Raw genomic sequence first — 22,073 nt, forward strand, 5'->3', positions numbered from 1 at the left:
TGTGGTGTGTATTTTACCGCAATTTTTTATGTAAAAGGCAAAGTTTTTAAAAATTACTGCAGTCAGTATTAAACCTCATTTCATATTTCTAGTTTACTTTTTCGCCCTTAGGAAATTGGGTTTTTTCTTTTTCGCTTATGTTCCCAGCATCAGTATAGCAGCGCCACCATGTGGTCACAGCTGCAGGTGCCAGTCTGCAAGGAGAGAGACTCCCCTGCACCGCAACTATTTGTTAATACAGGTTGAGCAACCCTAATCCAAAAATCCAAAATCCGAAAGGCTCCAAAATCCAAAATTTTCTGAGCTATAAGTGGAAAATTTCACACCTGACTCATGTGACAGGTTTCAGTCAAAATGCCGTCGAAACAGTTTCATGCACAAAATTGTTTAAAATAATATATAGGCCGGGCGCGGTGGCTCAAGCCTGTAATCTCAGCATTTTGGGAGGCCGAGATGGGCGGATCACGACGTCAGGAGATCGAGACCATCCTGGCTAACACGGTGAAACCCCGTCTCTACTAAAAAATACCAAAAACTAGCCGGGCGAGGTGGCGGGCGCCTGTAGTCCCAGCTACTCTGCCCGGGAGGCTGAGGCAAGAGAATGGCGTGAACCCGGGAGGCGGAGCTTGCAGTGAGCTGAGATCCGGCCACTGCACTCCAGCCTGGGCGACAGAGCAAGACTCCGTCTCAAAATAAATAAATAAATAAAACTAAAAAATAAAAAATAAAATAAAATAATATATAAAATGACCTTCATAGCCTAGACAACATAGCAAGACCCTGTCTCTACAAAAAATTTAAAAATTAGCCAGGCATGGTGTTGCACGCCTGTACTCCCAACTACTCAGGAGGCTGAGGCAGGAAGATGACTTGAGGGCAATCAATCTGCATTTTATACTTCCAAGTAGCTGAAGTGAAACATTAAACAGTAAGGAGATCATTCTTGCATAGCTAAGAGTATTCAGTTATTCAGCTCCTGAGAACCATTTGGCAACACTTACCTCTCATTACCTTTCTTTTGCCAACTTGTAACTCATTCTAGCTTGAATCACAAACACTTTCTGGTTCACATCTTAGAGTCGGAAAAAGGCTTGCGAAGCCCCTGAAGGTGTTGAAGCAGCTTGGCATGAGACCGTGATAGCTTCTGTTTCATCCCCAGATCTATTAAATGGAGTTCAGAAACCAGGATGATTGCATTTATAAACCCCAGATTTAAAAGACTCTTTGAAAAAGAGTTTCTCGAGTTTTACTTTTGACACACTAAATGCAGCGTTGGCCAGGCTGTTCTCGAACTCCTGACCTCAGGTGATCTGCCCACCTTGACTTCCCAAAGTGCTGGGATTACAGGTGTGAACCACCATGCCCGGTCCCCGTTAACTTTTAATAATAAAACATGGTGGCTGGGCACGGTGGCTCATGCCTGTAATCCCAGCACGTTGGGAGGCCGAGACGGGCGGATCATGAAGTCAGCCGATCGAGACCATCCTGGCTAACATGGTGAAATCCCATCTCTACTAAAAATACGAAAAAACTAGCTGGGCGTGGTGGTGGGCGCCTGTAGTCCCAGCTACTCCGGAGGCTGAGGCAGGAGAATGGCATGAACCCGGGAGGCAGAGCTTACAGTGAGCCGAGATCGCACCACTGCACTCCAGCCTGGGCGAAAGAGAGAGACTCCATCTCAAATAATAATAACAATAATAATAATAATAAAACATGGTGCCTGATTACAAGAACTTAAACTTGTTTTGTTTACCCACGCTGACATGTAAAAGTTACTAATAACTTCTTTGTCTAGGCAAGTTAGCAAGTGACTTTGTAAGCCCTGAGCAGCTCCCCTTATCTGTGTAAGTGGGAAGCCAGCCGTCGCCTACCCCAGGCAGGGGAGGCAGGACTTTTCCAGTGGCTCGGGGGAGACTGCCCTTCTTTGCCAGTTTTGGTTTGCAGGCAGGCCACTGAAAGGTGGGGCCAAAAAGCTTCTGTGAAGCAAAGAAATTTGAGACTCTAGTCCCTTTCTTTTGGAGATCTAATGTCCTTAGAACCTCTGTGATGAATAGAGATGGCTCTAGCTAAAGTCAGCTGACGGGAAAGGGCACCAAAGGGCCCGAGGGAAGCCCATCATAACTGAAGAGGAAATAGAACGCGTGATCCTGTGTCTTAGTCAGCTTGCATTGCTATTGCAAAACACCATAGACTAAGTGGCTTAAACAAAAAACATTTATTTCTCACAGTTCTGGAGGCTGGGAAGCCCAAGGTGAAGGTACTGGCAGATCCAGTGTCTGGGGAGGGCTCACTTCCTGGTTTGCAGACAGCCGCCTTCTTGCTGTGTCCTCACATGGATGAGAAAGCGCACTCTGGCCTCCTTCTCTTCCAACAAGGGCACAAATCCCATCGTGGGGACCCCACCCTCACAACCTCATCTAAATGTAATTATCTCCCAAAGGCCCCACCTCCAAATATCATCACACTGGGGAGTAGGGCTTCCACCTATGAATTTGGGGTGGGGAGGACAGAAACATTCAGTCCCTAGGACCCTGTATCAGTGCTAAGGCCAGGTAGGTTTTGTGAGGGAAGCCGGGTTTGGCACAGGTTGAAGGTGCCCCCTGACCAGATAGATGCTGAGAAGATGTACTTTGAGGACCACAGCTGAGCAGGGCTATGAACTGAAGTGTTTTTTCTCTGGAGCCCGAGGACCCAACACGGTTCTCAGCAGCACTAACGAGGGACCGGGTGTGCCCTGAGCAAGCTGTCATTGGGGGTTAAAGACTGAAACTCTCGGCCGGGCGTGGTGGCTCACGCCTGTAATCCCAGCACTTTGGGAGGCCGAGGCGGGTGGATCACGAGGTCAGGAGATCGACACCATCCTGGTTAACACGGTGAAACCCCACCTCTACTAAAAATACAAAAAATTAGACAGGTGTGGTGGCGGGCACCTCTAGTCCCAGCTACTCAGGAGGCTGAGGCAGGAGAATGGCGTAAACCCGGGAGGCGGAGCTTGCAGTGAGCCAAGATGGTGCCACTGCACTCCAGCCTGGGTGACAGAGCGAGACTCCGTCTCAAAAAAATAATAATAATTAATGAAAATAAAGACTGAAACTCTCACAGCCTAGGTGCCTGGTAGCTTTGGGGACAGAGCTGAGCAGGGCACAACAGGGGTAAATGATCTGTTCCATTAAGCTTTTGAAGCAGCAGCGTTGTCTGAGGTAATACCCAAGGTTCATTGTCTCATGCCAAGGAAATTGAGGATGCGGGCAGACACAGGAGTGAGTTTAAGGGCAGAGGTTTAATAGGCAAGAGAAGGAGAAAAGCTCTCTCTCCTCCAGAGAGAGAGAAGTTCCCCAGTGGGTCTTCTGGCTCTGTGGTGAAATGCACGGGGTTTTATAGGTGAGTTTGAGGAGGCAGTGTCTGATTTGGAGTTTGTTTTGTTTTGTTTTTGAGACAGAGTTTCACTCCTGTTGCCCAGGCTGAAGTGCAGTGGCATGATCTCGGCTCACCGCAACCTCCGCCTCCCAGGTTCAAGCGATTCTCCTGCCTCAGCCTCCCAAGTAGCTGGGATTACAGGCATGCACACCATGCCTGGCTCATTTTTGTATTTTTAGTAGAGACGGGGTTTCACCATGTTAGTCAGGCTGGTCTCAAACTCCCGACATCAGGTGATCCACCCGCCTCAGCCTCCCAAAGTGCTGGGATTATGGGCAAGAGCCACCGCGCCCAGCCAGCCAGGCAGTGTCTGATTTACATAGGGCCCAAAAGACTGGGGGAAACAGGTGTGCTATTTACATAATGCAAGAAGAAGCTGGCCACCCCACCCTAATCTTTTATTATGCAAATGGATTCTCTACCTGTCTGGCGTCATGTTGCTGGTTCCTTTACTGTACACGTGCTTGATAAAAGGGAAGATGAAGCCTCCATGTTGAACATGCCTGGCCCCAGGTAGCCTTTTCCGATTGGCACAGCTGCCGCCATTCACCCATCCAAGCGTCCAGGTTTCCTGTCTATGTCTGCAGCTCGATTTTACAGGCTGCTCTTTGTTAGAAGAGAAATGATTTGGGGGCTGCTTTTTGTTAAAAGGGATGCCTTACCGAGGACTCTCTTACCCTTACCAACTGCCTAAGTCATTTCTTTTTAGTTCCTGTATTACTGTATCAAACTATAGCCAAACTATAGCCAGATCCACGGTGACTACAGCACAGCCACGGCAGGGGTGGCCTCTGGCTGAGCAGGACTTGTTTGCTGCAGCAGCATCTGGTGGCAATCACAGAAATGAGAAGGCAGTAGAGGCCAGGCACAGTGGCTCGTGGCTTGAACCCAGCAGGCGGAGGTTGAAGTGAGCCGAGATGGCGTCACCGCACTCCAACCTGGGCAACAGAGTGAGACTCCATCTCAAAAAAAAAGAACTTCGGCATTTGAGAAAAAGCCTAAGAATTTGGCATTGAACAGGATATCCAGCCCAAAAGGGACCTCACCTGCTGTGTTGACTGTTGAATGGCCCAACCACATCTGGTTGCAGTGGCAAAGGGCTGACCTCCACGAGCAGACGAAAGTGCCTCCTGCGAGTGACCGACTCATCCAGGCCTTGGACCGAGAAACAGCTCCTCACTGCATCAGCTGGACCATGTACAGACCAGAGATAGGGCAAGAAAAAAGCAGAGGCTGTTGGCCTGCCAGAGAAGAAAGCTGCCAGCAAAGAGAGCATCTCCGTGAAGACCCCAGCTGTCCCATGAGCAGGGTTAACCCCAACAGCACCTTGTGGAGAACAAGAAGCCTCAGCTGGCGGTGACTGCACGTGACACTCGTCAAGCTGGCTGTCTCCCTGTCTGCGCTGGGTCCTACAGTGGGGGTCCCTTACTGCAATACCCAGGGGAAGGCAGGACGGAGATGCCTGGTCTGCAGGAAGAGCCCTGGAACTGTCACCTTCACACAGGCTCACTGGGAAGACAAAGCAGCTCTGGCTAAGGTGGGGGAAGCTATCAGGACCGATTACAATGGCAGGGATGATGAGATCCACAGTCGCTGGGGAGGCAATGAAACCTCCTTTGCAAAAATTATAACTGAGGAAATTATGACAGTGAAATAAATCAGACGTAACCGACTCCATCTTGCTTCTACCCTTTAAGCTGTCCTTGTTCATTCCTCGGCGTCGGCTGAACTCACTTCGGGGAGGAATTCAGTTCATGGTTTGACTCTGAAACAAAATTGATAACAGCCCTTAACCGAAAAGACTCTCTTCTTGCCTGGGGACCAGTCTGCCTTTGCAGGACTAACAAATTAGCTATGAGTTCAGAAATTACAGTTTAGGGGTCATGCAGCCTCTGACTCTAAGAGTCTGAACCTCCCCAAATTGTTCCTGGGAATAACAGCACTATTGTAAAACCTAAGATCTGTACCTGAGATCCTTTTCAGACCCTGCACTCAGTGGATCAGCAGACACCACCCAGGCCAGTAATCTGACCTAACCAGTTCTGCCACCGCACCCAGGAACAGAAGACAGCAAGAAAATCTCACTTTGATCTCCGGTGATTCCATCTCCAACTTGACTAGTCAGCACTCCTCGTTCCCAAACCCCCAGCCGCCAAATTATCTTTAAAAACTCTGATCTCTGAACGCTCGGAGACTGATTTGAGCAATAGGAAAACTCTGGGCCGTGTCACGTGTGTCCGAGTGAAGAGCCCACCAAACAGGCTTTGTGTGAGCAACAAGGCTGTTTATTTCACCTGGGTGCAGGCGGGCTGAGTCCGAAAAGAGAGTAAGCAAAAGGTGGTGGGATTATCATTAGTTCTCATAAATTTTGGGATAGGCGGTGGAGTTAGGAGCAATGTTTTGCGGGCAGGGGGTGGATCTCACAAAGTACATCCTCAAGGGTGGGGATAATTACAAAGAACCTTCTTAAGTTTGGGGGCGTTTACAAAGAACCTTCTTAAAGGTGGGGAGATTACAAAGTACATTGATCAGTTAGGGTGGGATGGTGGAATGTCATCATTTAAGGCTCTTTTCACTTCTTTTGTGGATCTTCAGTTGCTTCAGGCCATCTGGATGTATACATGCAGGTCACAGGGGGATATGATGGCTTAGCTTGGGCTCAGAGGCCTGACAGGCCGGGCGCGGTGGCTCACGCCTGTAATCACAGCACTATGGGAGGCAGAGGTGGGCGGATCATGAGGTCAGGAGATTGAGACCATCCTAGCCAACATGGTGAAACTCCCATCTCTACTAAAAATACAAAAATTAGCTGGATGTGGTGGCACGTGCCTGTAGTCCCAGCTACTCAAGAGGCTGAGGCAGGAGAATCGCTTGAACCCGGGAGATGGAGGCTGCAGTGAGCTGAGATCACGCCACTGCACTCCAGCCTGAGCAACAAGAGTGAAACTCTTGTGAAAAAAAAAACCTCCTGTCTACTGCGCCGCCGGCTCTGTGTGAATTACTCTTTCTCCATTGCAATTCCCCTGTTTTAATAAATCGGCTCTGTCTATGCAGCAGGCGAGGTGAGCCCATTGGGTGGTCACAGCTATGCCCTGGGGCGAAAATCTGTGGCTCAGACATTGCTAAGCTGGAAAAGGCAAAGGCTAAAGAACTTGCCCCTAAACCGGGTTAAACGTCCACTGTTCGTTTTCTGTACATAAATTTTTTTTTTTAATTCTCCTTCAAACAAAATACTGGTCTATCGAGGTGGCTCATGCTGGTAATCCCAGCAATTTGGGAGACTGAGGCAGGACAATGGCTTGAGCCCAGGAGTTCGAGACCAGCCCAGGCAACATAGTGAGACCCCTCTCTCTCCAAAAAAAAAAAAAAAATTAGCTAGGCGTGGTAGCACATTCCTGTAATCCTGTCACAGGGTGAACCCCAAAATTAGAGGTCAGCCCAGGAGGTCACATGAGTTCCTGCCTTTACGCAGGAAGGAATTCAAGAGGGAGCCAACAGCTCAAGCCTGTAATCCCAGCACTTTGGGAGGCCAAGGAGGGCGGATCATCTGAGGTCAGGTTCGAGATCAGCCTGGTCAACACGACGAAACCCCGTGTCCACTAAAAATACAAAAATTAGCCAGGTGTGGTGGTGCATGCCTGTAATCCCAGCTACTCAGGAGGCTGAGGCAGGAGAATCGCTTGAACCCGGGAGGCGGAGGTTGCAGTGAGCCCAGACTGCTGCCATTGCACTCCAGCCTGAGTAACACAACGAGACCCTGTCTCAAAAACACAGAGGGAGCCAACAGAATAAAGTGAAAGCAAGTTTACTAAGAAAGTAAGGAAAGAAAAGAGTGCCTACTCCATAGGCAGAGCAGCCCTGAGGTTCGCTAGTTGGCTACTTTTATGCTTATTTCTTTTTTTAAATTCATTTATTTTTCAAATGGAGTATTATTTCTCGATCGTATGCTAAACAAGGAGTGGATTATTCATGAGGTTTTCAGGAAAGGGGCAGGCAATTCCTGGAACTCAGGGTTCCTCCCCCTTTCAGACCACATAGGGTAACTTCCAAGTGTTGCCATGGTGTTCGTAAACTGTCATGGTGCTGGTGGGCATGTCTTTTAGCATGCTCATTTATTTTTTTTTTAATTATTGTTATTATCTTTTTTTTTTTTTTGAGACGGAGTCTTGTTCTGTCGCCCAGGCTGGAGTGCAATGGTGCGATCTCCGCTCACCACAACCTCTGCCTCCCAGGGTCAAGTGATTCTCCTGTCTCAGCCTCCGGAGTAGCTGGGACTACAGGCACCCGCCACCACGCCCGGCTAATTTTTTTTGTATTTTTAGCAGAGACGGGGTTTCACCATGTTAGCCTGGATGGTCTCGATCTCCTGACCTCGTGATCCACCCGCCTCGGCCTCCCAAAGTGTTGGGATTACAGGCGTGAGCCACTGCGCCCAGCCACATGCTCATTTATTATAATGAGTGTATAGTGAATAGTGAGGACAACCAGAGGTCACTTCAGTTGTCATCTTGGTTTTGGCGGGCTTTGATCCACCTATGTACCGCATCTTGTTTTAGCAGTGGGGTCCTCGTGATCTGTACCTTGCAAAACCAGTCCTGCCGAGCTCCTGTCGCAGTCCCAGCTGCTCAGGAGTCTGAGGCAGGAACATCACTTGAGCCCAGGACCTCGAGACTGTGGTGAGCCATGTTGCTCCAGCCTGGGCAATACAGCAAGACCCTGTCCAAGAAATAAATAAATAAATAAATAAAGGCACAAAGATTTCCCATATACTCCCTGCCCCTCCCATCCCCCCAACACACACAACCTCTCTCCGTAGATTTGTTGTTAATGTTTGTCTGCATAGGTTGCACCTCTGGTATGTAATTTATGTTTTCATTGTTTCTAACAAGTTAATTTGTGTGTAAACATGCAACCTGCACTTCCCCAACCCCAGAAAGTGCTGATAATGAAGAGTTCATTTGCTCCCAAAACAAAGCTAAGTTTTCATTTCACCAGTGGGAGTATTACCCTCTGTGTTTTCAGGTCATTAAATATTTGCAATAAAAATACAATTAATCATTTAGTGTACCTCAATGATGTGTGTATTGAAGGATTTAGCACCTCTCTTGAACAACAAACCATATTGCTCAACTGAGCACCATCCTCTTGAGGGACACTGGAGAATCTTTATTTTGTTTCTAAACTCACTCCTTAAATCCTAGCACTTTGGGAGGCCGAGGCCAGCAGATCACCTGAGGTCAAGAGTTTGATATCAAGGCGGGGGGCGGTGGCTCACGCCTGTAATCCCAGCACTTTGGGAGGCCGAGACAGGCGGATCACGAGGTCAGGAGATCGAGACCATCCTGGCTAACATGATGAAACTCCGTCTCTACTAAAAAATACAAAAAACTAACCGGGCGAGGTGGCGGGCGCCTGTAGTCCCAGCTACTCGGGAGGCTGAGGCAGGAGAATGGCGTAAACCCAGGGGGTGGAGCTTGCAGTGAGCTGAGATCCGGCCACTGCACCCCAGCCTGGGCGACAGAGCGAGACTCCATCTCAAAAAAATAAGAGTTTGATATCAGGCTGGCCAACATGGTGAAACCCCATCCCTACTAAAACTACAAAGATTAGCTGGGCGTGGTGGCACATGCCTGTAATCCCAGCTACTCTAGAGGCTGAGGCAGGAGAATCGCTTGGACCCAGCAGACTGAGGTTGCAGTGAGCTGCATACCTTTCGCACTCCAGCCTGGGCGACTTCGTCTCAAAAAAAAAAAAAAGAAAGAAAAAGAAATCTCAGGATCCCAAAATCCCTAAGCCAAAGGAAAAGTCAGGCAAAGGTTTGCCTTTTTATTCCTCCCATTTTATTCCTAAATAAGATAGCTACAAAGGTAAAAAAGCCTACATACCTCCCTCACAATTTGCCCACACTAAGCCAGACTAAATTGTGTCTTCAGTGAAAGGCTGATCAAGGACTTAAAAGGATGCAACCTTTTGTCTCTCCTCTACCTATGATGGGAAGCCCCTCTCCCCCCCGCTTCCCCACCCTCGCAGTCTCACATCTCTCTAAAATGTATAAAAGCAAGCTGTACCCCAACCACCCTGGCCACATGTCCTCAGGACCTCCTGAGACTGTGTCACGGGTGTGTCCTTAACCTTGGCAAAACAAACGTTCTAAATTGATTGAAACCTGTCTCAGGTCAAAAAGTGTTAGGGTACATTGAGTTGCGTTTTGGTTTTTGGGTGTGTGTACATCGTTCTCTTCTCCACAAAATCAGAAAGTGTGGCTCTGCGCTGGAGAGGGCGGGATCACCCCAGTCACCTGAGCAAGGAAGCCCCCAAGCCCAAGGAAAAGAGGGCACAGAGAGGAGAGGAAGCCCCAGAGCCCACTGCCCCGCCCAGAGCCACCCACCAGCCTGGAACTCCGCTGCAGAAAAACAAACCAAGGAAAATACAACTGAAGCTTGTTTGATGGCAAAGCCTTTCCTTTGCCTTGTGGATGAAGGAATGCAGATCGCCATGACGAGGGGAGCTTAAATTAGAGGAATTTATCCGAAGGAAAGAAGGAATTTCCTCCACGGAGTGGCCTAGAAACTGCAGAGAAAAACACAGGGGATGGGGTCAAGTCACTTCAAAGTAGCCGCAGCAGAATGGCCCAAAGCGGGTCATTTTTTTTTTTTTTTTTTTTTTTTTTGAGACGGAATCTCGCTCTGTCTGAGTGCGGTGGTGCAAACTCAGCTCACTGCAACCTCCGCCTCCCAGATTCAAGCGATTCTCCTGCCTCAGACTCCTGAGTAGCTGGGATTACAGGTGCCCACCACTACGCCCAGCTAATTTTTTTGTATTTTTGGTAGAGACGGGGTTTCACCATGTTGGCCAGGCTGGTCTCGAACTCCTGACCTCAGGTGATTCACCCACCTCGGCCTCCCAAAGTGCTGGGATTACAGGCGTGAGCCACGCGCCTGGCTCAGAGTGAGTCTTAAAAGGACAAAAAGAACAAACTTCATTGCTAATGCTCCAGACCGGCCCAGCAGTGAAAGCAGTGATACCATCTCACCCTGGCCCTTTTTGCCAACTCTGGAATCTTGCCAATGAGGAATTTAACCAATCAAATATGGGTTCCAAAATAGGAACTCATTAGCACAAATCTTGCAGGATGCTTTCCTCACTTGTGGGATTTTATTACATAATAATCCTAATTTTTGTATGGAGAGAAATGTTTATTGGTAGATTTGGTTACTTTCTGACAGTACAGGTTTTCTGAGACGGAGTCTCGCTGTGTCGCCCAGGCTGGAGTGCAGTGGCGCGATCTCGGCTCACTGCAATTTCTGCCTCCCGGGTTCAAGCAATTCTCCTGCCTCAGCCTCCCAAGTAGCTGGGATGACAGGCACCCACCACCATGCCCGGCTAATTTTTGTATTTTTAGTAGAGACGGGGTTTCACCATGTTGGCCAGGCTGGTCTCAAACTCCTGACCTCATAAGCTGCCCACCTCGGCCTCCCAAACAGCTGAGATTACAGGCATGAGCCACCGTGCCTGGCCTCTCTTTATTACATTTATTTATTTATTTATTTTCATATTTTGAGACAGAATCTCACTCTGTCACCCAGGCTGGAGTGCAGTGGCATGGTCTCGACTCACTGCAACCTCTGCCTCCCAGGTCCAAGTGATTCTCCAGCCTCAGCCTCCTGAGTAGCTGTGATTCCAGGCATGCACCACCATGCCTGGCTAATTTTGTACTTTTAGTAGAGTTGGGATTTCTCCATGTTGGCCAGGCTGATCTCGAACTCCCAACCTCAGGTGATCTGCCCGCCTGGGCCTCCCAAAGTGCTGGGATTACAGGCGTGAGCCACCACGCCCGGCCCAGAGTCTTTTTGATAAATAACATTTTCCCAGACAATTATTTAGCTTTTTAAATTTGGTTTTTAAAAACAATGAATAAATTAACTTACATCCACATCTCTCATTCCCTTTCTCAATTCTACCAACAAACTTTTATTTTAGTCTTTTTTTTTTTTTCGGTCACCCAGGCTTGAGTACAGTAGCGCAATCTCAACTCACTGCCACCTCCGCCTCCCGGGCTCAAGCGATCCTCCCACCTCAGCCTCCCAAGTAGCTGGAACTACAGGGTCAAGCTACCATACCCGGCTAATTTTTGTAGACACAGGGTTTTGCCATGTTGCCCAGGCTGGTCTCAAACTCCTCAGCCCAAGTGATCCACCTGCCTCCGCCTCCAAAGTGCTGGGATTACAGGTGTGAGTCACTGGACCTGGCCTGTTTTGGTCTTAGTTCTGCATTAAATATATTAAACATTCACTGCCTTCCTCTTGCTAAAATTTACTTTTTTGCTAGCCCTTAGTTGACTCAAGTTTATCCTCCAGTAATTTCTCCAGGAAGGGTTCGTGAGAACTATATTTTCTTTTTTTTTTTTTTTTGAGACGGAGTTTCACTCTTGTTGCCCAGGCTGGAGTGCGATGGCATGATTTTGGCTCACTGCAACCTCCGCCTCCCAGGTTCAAGTGATTCTCCTGGCTCAGCCTCCCGAGTAGCAGGGATTACAGACACCCGCCACCGCACCGGGCTAATTTTGCATTTTTAGTAGAGACGAGGTTTCTCCAAGTTGGTCAGGCTGGTCTTGAACTCCCAACCTCAGGTGATCCGCCCGCCTCAGCCTCCCAAAGTGCTGGGATTACAGGCATGAGCCACCGCGCCCGATCGAGAACTATATTTTCTAAGATCATACATTCTCAAAATTGTCTATGGTTTACAGAATAAGGACAAGCCACAGACTGGAAGAAAATATTTCCAAAACACATATCTGATAAAGAGCTCGTATCCAAAATTTACAATAAACTCCAAAAACTCAACATCAAGAAAATAAACCACACAATTTAAAAATGGACAAAATAGCTGAAGAGACACCTCACAAAAGAAGGCATACCTATGGCAAATAGCATATGAAAAATGCTCAGCGTCATATGTCATTAGGGAATTTAAAATTAAAGTAACATTTGGAGGGTCAGGCATGGTGGCTCACACCTCGGAGGCCAAAGCGGGGGGAACAATTGTGCCCAGGAGTTCGAGACCAGTCTGGGCAACATAGGGTGACCCCCATCTCTACCAAAAAAAATTATTTAAATTAGCCAGGCATAGTGCCACACACCTGTGGTTCCAGCTACTTGGAAGGCTGAGGTGGAAGGGTTGCTGGAGCCCAGGAGGTCAAGGCAGCAGTGAGCAGTGATGGCACCACTGCACTCCAGCCCAAGCAGCAGAGTAAGACTCTGTCTCGAAAGAATAAAAAATAAAATAACAGTTGAACTCTACTACACATCTATTAAAATGGCTAAAATCTGAAACACTGGCAACATAAAATGTTGGCAAGGATGTGGAACAAGATAAACTCTCATTCGTTGCTGGTGGGAACGCAAAATAGTATAACCACTCTGGAAGACAGTTTGGAAATTTCTAGTAAAGCTAAACATAGGCTTACCATACAATCCAGCAATCATGCTCCTAGGTATTTACCCAAAGGAGTTGAATGCTTATATCCCCATGAAAACCCCAACACTGTCTATAGCAGCTTTTCATAATTGCCAAATATTGGACGCAACCAACAGATCCTTCAGTACACGAAACGATAAGCAAACTACGGTACATCCATGCAATAGAACATTATCCAGCTAAAAAAAGAAATGAGCTATCAAGTCATGAAAAGACATGGAGGAAGCTTAAGTGTATATTGCTAAGTGAAAGAAGTCAGTCAGGCCAGGCATGGTGGTGCATGCATGTAATCCCAGCTACTCGGGAGGCTGAGGCAGGAGAATCGCTTGAACCCAAGAGGCAGAGGTTGCAGTGAGCCGAGATTGCACCATTGCACTCCCACCTGGGCAACGAGAGCGAAACTCTGTCTCAAAAAATAAAAAAAAGAAGAAGTCAGTCTGAAAAAGCTATAAACTATATATATCCAACTATATGATACTATATTCTGGTAAAGCAAAACTATTGAGACAGTAAAAAGATCAGGGGTTGCCAGAAGGAGGAGAGAGGGGAGAGGGAAACAAATTTTATGGTCTTCTAATGAAATCCCTGACTCACGTTTTTTTTCCTTGACTATCTTGCTCCATCTCTTCCGGCACTCCACATGGGTCCGCAGGCATCCAAGGCTAGCCTGATTTTTATCCCCTAAAAGAAAAAAGGAATTGATCTTTTTTCCTGACTGCTCAAATAGTTCTTTATTTTTAAAACTCAATAACTTTACTAGGCCAGGTCTCAACAAAAACATTCTTGATCAGTTTTCCCTGACATTTAGCTTTCTCTTTCGTGATAGATTCAAGCCTCTTTTATTTCAGGAGAACTTTCTTTTCTTTTTAAAGGAGAGACAGAGTCTCACTATGTTACCTGGTCTGGTTTGGAACTCCTGGCCTCAAGCAATCCTCCCTCCTAATCCTCCCAAAGTGCTGGGATTACAGGCATTAGCCACCATGCCTGGCCAATTTCAAGAAAACTTTCTTGAATTATATCTTTAGCTGTATGTTTTATCTATTGTTTTGGTTTTATTTTTTAGAGAGTTCAGTTACGCATATATTGCATATTGAATTTCCTTTGCATCTTATATATATGCATACGTATACGTAATTTTCCCATATTGTTTTTAATCTACCACATTTCCACTTCATTGGTTCACTTTTCTCATTTCTATTCTTTATGTCCTTTACAGTGTCTTCCATAGTAACTGTTCTCATTTATGCTCCCTCCAATTTCTTTTTTCTTTTTTCTTTGTTTGAGACGGAATTTCACTCTTGTTGCCCAGTCTGGAGTGTAATGGTGTGATCTTGACTCACCCGCGGAGGCCTCCCAGGTTCAAGTGATTCTCCTGCCTCAGCCTCCCAAGTAGCTGGGATTACAGGCATGCGCTGCCATGCCCAGCTAATTTTGTATTTTTAGTAGAGACGGGGTGTAGGGAGACCCCCTGAAACTATTGCTACGGAATAAAAGATGAAATTCTCCTGATTATTGAAAATACAAAATTGCATGCAGAATTGTGTAAAGACAATGCCAGGTTGGACCGCCAGAATGAGCCAACAGCGTGTGATGTGCTTCCCCCTGCAGAGAGCCTATGAATGGACGTGCAGTCAGGGAGGTTTCACATCACCAAGATTCCTATCCCAGAAAAGCAGATGTTCATAGCTCTGGGAATGGAATGTGACCCTTGTGTAGAGCCTATAAACGACGCATGAGGGGCGCCTGTTCATATTCATAAGATAGGGTTATAAACGCCCTTATCTTGCCACGGCTCTTCTAGGTCTCTTTAGGGTTAAGACGTACTCCCTTCTCAGAATCTGTGCTCTAACCGGTTGTCTAGTTTCATGTCCTGCTTCTATTGATTGTTTGCAACCAGCTTTTGCTGCACTATTTTTTTTTTTTTTTTTTTTTTTTTTGAGATGGACTCTTACTCTGTCACCCAGGCTGGAGTGCAATGGCGCAATCTCGGCAAACTCTGCCTCCCGGATTCAAGCAGTTCAACTCTGCTTCAGCCTCCCAAGTGGCTGGGATTACAGGCTCCCGCCACTGCGCCTGGCTAATTTTTGTATTTTTAGTAGAGATGGGGTTTCACCATCTTGGCCAGGCTGGTCTTGAACTCCTGACCTCGTGATTCACCCGCCTCAGCCTCCCAAAGTGCTGGGATTACAGGCGTGAGCCACCGCGCCCAGCCTGCTGCACTTATTACTACTGATTAGTATCTTACTAAACATAGGTTAGGGATAGACTGTGTTTCTGTTTTAAGGCTCTGTTAGAAATTGCTGACGCACACACTACATTGTAAATTCTTATCTCTGTATACTGTACTTCTGCATACGATGTTATGTTAAAGAATTACTTCATCCCCATGTGATCATCTCACCTCATAATCAAACGACCCTAAATCCCTCACTAACCTACCCCTGCCCTCACTAAACTTAATAACAAATGCTGGCATATCCAGTCACTGGCGGCACCGTGGGACCAGAAGGCAGTGACCCCCCTGGACCCAGCTTTCACTGTCTCGTGTGTGTCTTTTATTTCTCGACCTGCTGATCTGCCTGGGAACAAAGAAAGAGCCCTGTTGCATTGCGGGCTGCTGGCCAGATCCCGCAATAACAGAGTTTCTCCATGTTGGTCAGGCTGGTCTCAAACTCCTGACCTCAGGTGATCTACCCACCTCGGCCTCCCAAAGTGCTGGGATTACAGGCATGAGCCACTGTGCCTGGCCTCTTTTTACTTTTCCTTTTTTTTTTTCTTTTTTTGAAACAGAGTCTCACTATGTTGCCCAGGCTGGAGTCCGGTGGTTCATTCATAGCTTGCCCCAACCTCAAACTCCTGGGACAAAGTGATCCTCCTGCCTCGGCCTCCCGAATAACTGGAACTATAGGCATGCACCAGCACACCCGGCTATTTTTTTTTTTTTTTTTTTTTTTTTTGAGATGGAGTTTCACTCTTGTTGCCCAGGCTGGAGTGCAATGGCACGATCTCGGCTCACTGCAACCTCCACCTCCCAGGTTCAAGTGATTCTCCTGCCTCAGCCTCCCTAGTAGCTGGGATTATAGGCATGTGCCACCACGCCCAGCCAATTTTGTATTTTTAGTAAAGACAGGGTTTCTCCATGTTGGTCAGGCTGGTCTCGAACTCCCAACCTCAGGTGATCCGCCCACCTCGGCCTCCCAAAATGCTGGGATTACAGGCGTGAGCCACTGTGCCCGGCCTACCCGGCTAATTTTTAAACTTTTTGCAGAGATGAGGGTTCATTATGTTGCCCAGGCTGGTCTTGAACTCCCAGGCTCAAGCGATCCTATCACCTAAGCCTCCCAAAGTGCTGGGATCACAGGCATGAGCCACTGCGCCCAGCCTCCTTTTTCATTTCTTCCAGCTCTTTCTGAAATTCAGTTTCCATTTCATCTGCTCCTGTTATCCCATAATCTCTGTTCTGAGCTCTTGCATTTCTGCCTTATTATCTTCCTGCATCAGGGTGATTACTTAATTAATTTTTTTAGTTCACAGCAAAATGTTTAGCTACAGTTTTCAGCTGTTCCATGGCAACATTTTTTCCTGGTAAGTATTCATCATCTACTGCTGAATTTTATTGCTGTTTTCCACATTTTTTCTTTGGCATAGCTTATCAATGCGGTGCTAGTTACTTTTTTAGACTCATCATTGAATGGGTGGGATTTGTGGGGGAGGAATATTTGCATGGTGGCCTTCCCAGCATCACAACTCTGAAGTCTCCCTCCTTGGCTCTGAAGGGATGGGCTGCTTTCCTACACAAGGCTCAACTCTGGGATTCTTTGAGTGGCTCCAATCCCTCCACTTCACCAGGCAGCCGGTGAACAGAACACTGCCCCCAGCCTCGCTTCTTCCAGTGCCTGCTACTTGCTACCTCTGAGGATACACTAGGGAGCCTCTCACCTTCAGGGGTGTATTTTTGCTGTGGCTTCCAGAAAGCTGCGGCCCCTTGACCATCAGCCACGTTCCCTGCTTCCCCTCCTTCCCATCACAGCTTCGGTGTCGGTGGATATGTCTGTTTTCCAGTTTCCCTGAAAATGAAATCTTCCATGGTTTTTTCATTCTCCTCATTTCTCTTATGTGATAAAATAAAAGAATCAGTTCTGCCTCTGCCCTTTACAAGATGTGGTTTTATGAGTCAATACATTCTTTCTGTCTCTGTCACTTCCAAACAGGGAGTTCTGATTCATACAGGAAGTGGCTGCGCCCTCTGGTGATCTTACTTGGTTTCTCCAGCCAGCACCACAGTCCTGGCACTTAGCGCACTGTAGCTGCTGTCCCACATGAGAAGCAGAAGGCTGGCCACCAGCTGTGGACGGGCATCACAGGTGCCAGGACATGAGGACAGTCTCCTTTTGAATGCTTCATCTTGCCACCATCCAGCATGTCAGTCTCCACTCTCCATGCCGTCCTCCCCTCTTCCTCACCCTCCTCCCTGGGCGCTGCATTCCCGGTCCACCACATCCAGGCCTGGATGCTGCTCCCAAGACTGCAGCCAAGTGCCCAGTGCGGCACATGGGCCAGTGGGCTGGGCCCATAGAAAGGCATTTTAAGGATAGAGGGGTTTGTGGCAATAATAAGAGATTCAGTTCACCTGGAAGATCTGATAATTGTAAAATTATATAATTCAATGAAATAACTTCAACAAAAAAGGAAAAACTTGATAAAACTATAGAGAGAAATTGACAAATCCACCACCAGAATGGAGAATTTCAACATGTCTCCTGCAATATTGAACAATCAGGCCGGGCATTGTGGCTCACGCCTGTAATCCCAGGCATGGGTTTAGGAGGCCGACGCAGGCAGATCACTTGAGCCAAGGAGTTTGAGACCAGCCTGGGCAACATAGTGAAACTTGGTCTCTACAGAAAAATTAAAACATTAGCTGGGCATGTGCCTGTAGTCTCAGCTACTTGGGAGGTTGTGTTGGGAGAATTGCTAGATCTTGGGACGTCAAAGCTGCAGTGAGCCGTGATCTAGCCACTGCACTCCAGCCTGGGCAAAAGAGCAAGACCCCATGTCAAAGAAAGAAAAAAAGAAAAGAAAAAAAATCAAACAAGGGAACAAAATATACATATATACAGCAAAGATTTAAAAAAACAGAATGTAAAAGCATGATTTAATAACACATAAAACCCTGCTCCAAATAATTAAAAAGATTATATATTCAACTTAAGCACACTTGGAATATATATACTAAATTGATAAAGTAATAGGCTATAAAGCAAGTCTCAACAAATTTCAAGGAAGGAGTATCATATAGATCTCTCACTAAAATGCAGTTAGTAAGAAGCCATCGACTAACAGATAAATTTAAACATTCTTGTACTGTTGGAAATTTTAAAACCCACTTCTAACATGTTATAAATCAAAGAAAAAATTATAATAAGCTGGGCACAATGGCTCATGCCTGTAATCCCAGCACTTTGGGAGGCCGAGGCAGGTGGATCACTTGAGCCCACGAGTTTGAGACCAGCCTGGGTAACATGGTGAGACCCCATCTCTACTAAAAATACAAAAATTACCTGGGCCTGATGGCTCACACCTGTAATCCCAGCTACTCGGGAGGCTGAGGCAGAGAATAGCTTGAACCTGGGAGGTGGAGGTTGCAGTGAGCCGAGATCGCACCACTGCACTCCAGCCCGGGCAACAGAGCAAGACTGTCTCCAAAAACAAAAAGTAGTCTGGAGGGTGAGTGACCTGCAAGACTCACAAGAGGGGAAGCCAACAGAGATACCTACAGACTGAGTGCTGTGCGCCCTGGTGCCGGCAAGAAAGCCGAGGCTGGGGCTGGGTCAGCAACCAAATTCCAGTTTAGAGGCGGATTTGGTCATGGACGTGGTCAGCCACATCAGTAAAATTGGAGAGGGTTATTTTGCATTGAATAAATTTAACAGCAAAAAGAAGAAGGAGAAGGAGAAGGAGAAGGAGACAGGGTCTCACTCTGTCGCCCAGGCTGGAGAGCAGTGGCATAAACAAGGCTTACTGCAGCCTCAATATCCTGTGCTCAAGAGATTCTCCCACCTCAACCTCCCGAGTAGCTGGGACTACAGGCATGCACCACCGCACCTGGTGAATTTTTGCTTTTTTTTTTTTTTTTTTTTTTTTTTTTTTTTTTTTGTAGAGACGGGGTTTCACCATGTTTCCCACGCTGGTCTCGAACTCCTGAGTTCAAGTGATCTGCCTGCCTCAGCCTCCCAAAGTCCTGGGATTATAGGAGTGAGCCACCACGCCTTGCCTGGTTGTTGATTTTTAAAAATCTTTTTCTCTACATTTTTCTGTAGGTTTGAAGTATTTTTAAACAATAATTTTTTTTTTTGAGACAGGGTCTTTGCTCTGTCTCCCAGACTGGGATGAGTGGCACTATCACAGCTCACTGTCTTGAACTCCTGGGCTCAAGCAATCCTTCCTTCTCAGCCTCCCAAAGTGCTGGAATGACAGATGTGAGCCACCCCACCCAGCCTCATAATACTACTTTTTTTTACTTCTTTTTTTTTTCTTTTCTTTTTTTTTTTCTTTTCTTTTTCTTTTGAGACGGAGTCTCGCTGTCGCCCAGGCTGGAATGCAATGGCACGATCTCGGCTCACTGCAAGCTCCACCTCCCAGGTTCACGCCATTCTCCTGCCTCAGCCTCCCAAGTAGCTGGGATTGCAGGCGCTGGCCACCACGCCTGGCTAATTTTTTTGTATTTTTAGTAGAGACGAGGTTTCACCGTGTTAGCCAGGATGGTCTCGATCTCCTGACCTCGTGATCCGCCCACCTCGGCCTCCCAAAGTGCTGGGATTACAGGCGTGAGCCACATCACCCGGCCTCCTTTTTTTTTTTTTTTTTTTTTGAGATGGAGTTTCACTCTTGTTGCCCAGACTAGTGTGCAAATGGTGCAATCTCAGCTCACCGCAAGCTCTGCCTCCTGGGTTCAAGCAATTCTCCTGCCTCAGCCTCCCAAGTAGCTGGGATTACAGGCATGCGCCACCATGCCTGGCTAATTTTGTATTTTTAGTAGAGACAGGGTTTCTCCATGTTGGTCAGGCTGGTCTCAAACTCCCAATCTCAGGTGATCCGCCCACCTCAGTCTCCCAAAGTGCTGGAATGACAGGTGTGAGCCACCCTACTCGGCCTCATAATATTACTTTTTTAATTAAAAAATAATAAAGGGTGAGGAAGTGAAAAGAGTGAGAGGAATAACTCAAAGAGTTTTGCTCTAAAGACAGCAAAGAAGTAGGGCAGCTGCTGAAGAGGTGATGCTGTCAACACAGTGGGTGCCTCAGGTGTGGGTGATGGGGGCTGTTCGGAAGCTCCCAGGCATGACTCAGGAGGAAGAGAAACTTGTTCATGCAGAGGAGAGTTGAGCCCTGGAATAAGTGAGTGGGTGTGGGCTCCATGGTCTCTGATAGGAGCAGAGCAAGCACACCCACTTAGCTGGAGGGAAGACGAGGTGAATGAGGATGTTGCAAGCAGAGTGGTTAGATGTGCTTCAAGGAGGGAAAATGACCGAGTCTACCTAGCTGCTGTGGCAACAGCAACAAATCTCAGTGGTTTCACACCACAAGCGCATGCTTCTCACTCACAGCACAGTCCCACACAGGCCTTCCCTGGAGCGATGTAGGGATCGAGGCTCCTCGTCCTTGGCTCAGCTGTCCACTGGGGCTTCCTCAGAGCTTCCTTGGGATCCCTTCCATCTAGCCAGCTGAGGAGCAAAGAGAAAGAATGAGGAGGACCAGGCACGGGACATTTCAGCCAGGCCTGGATGCATACTACACTGCAGAAGGTAAAGCCCAAAATCTGGTCAGTTGCCCCAACCTACCTGCAAGGGAGGCTGGGAAATGAAGTCCTCCATGTGTCCACAACAAGGGATGAGTTCAGGACTCTCTAGGAAGTCTCCACCACAGAGCGGGAGGCTGAGTCCTCAGCTGCCATTTTCCCAGCAACATTAGAAAGAAAGTCATCAGGTGAGAGTAAGAAAGGATCAAAGCAAGGAGAAAGTGTGGAACCATGATTTCAGAGAGATGAAGAGTGGATGGATTCATACGGTCTATAGGAACGCTGGGGAGTGCTGAAAATTCACTTGAACCAATGGCAACATTTGATAATGCATTCTGCTACATTTACACATTTAAAAAATGCCCTTGTTGGCTGGGCATGGTGGCTCACACCTGTAATCCCAGGACTTTGGGAGGCTGAGGCAGGTGGATCACTTGTGGTCAGGAGTTTGAGACCAGCCTGGCCAACAGGGCGAAACCCCGTCTCTAGTAAAAAAACAAAACTTAGCTGGGCGTGGTGGTGGGTGCCTGTAATCCCAGCTGCTTAGGAGGCTGAGGCAGGAGAATTGTTTGAACTGGAGAGGTGGAGGTTGCAGTGAGGGGATATCATGCCACTGCATGCCAACCTGGGTGACAGGGTGAGACTCTGTCTCAAAAAAATTTTTTTTTAATTAAATAAGTAAAAATGCCATTGTTCAATTAACTGTTCAAGAACTTGAAGTTTTAAATACTGTTCTTACTGAAATGGGTATTTTTTAAAACTTATTATTTATAAATGTAGGACCATATGTATTGTAAGAACAGTGAGCCTTAGTTTTGACCTCCCAGAATATTAGGAAATTTTTAGAAATGAATTTCAATTTACTTCAATGAAAAAAAATAGCCAAGCATGGTGGCTTATGCCTATAATCCTAGCACTTTGGGAGGCTGAGGTGGGAAGACTGCTTGAGCCCAGGAGTTTCAGAGCAACCTGTAGACTGTAGTGAGACCCCATCTCTACAAAAAAAAAAAAAAAAAGTAGCTGCATATGGTGGCATGCACCTGTGGTCCCAGCTACTTGGGAGGCTGGAGTGGGAGGATCACTTGAACCCAGGAGCTGAAGGCTGCAGTGAGCCAAGATGGCACCACTGCACTCCAGCCTGGGTGACAGAGCGAGACCCTGTCTCAAAACAAAACAAAAGTACACCCTTTAGCACTTACTGGAAAGGTGAAATAATGGTTGTTCAAAAATAACACACATGGCCAGGCGCGGTGGCTCACGCCCATAATCCCAGCACTTTGGGAGACAGGCGAATCATGAGGTCAAGAGATTGAGATCATCCTAGCCAACACAGTGAAACCTCATCTCTACCAAAAATACAAAAATTGGCTGGGCACGGTGGC

This window comes from Macaca fascicularis, chromosome 16 (assembly GCF_037993035.2).
Source record: "Macaca fascicularis isolate 582-1 chromosome 16, T2T-MFA8v1.1".
NCBI lineage: Eukaryota > Metazoa > Chordata > Mammalia > Primates > Cercopithecidae > Macaca > Macaca fascicularis.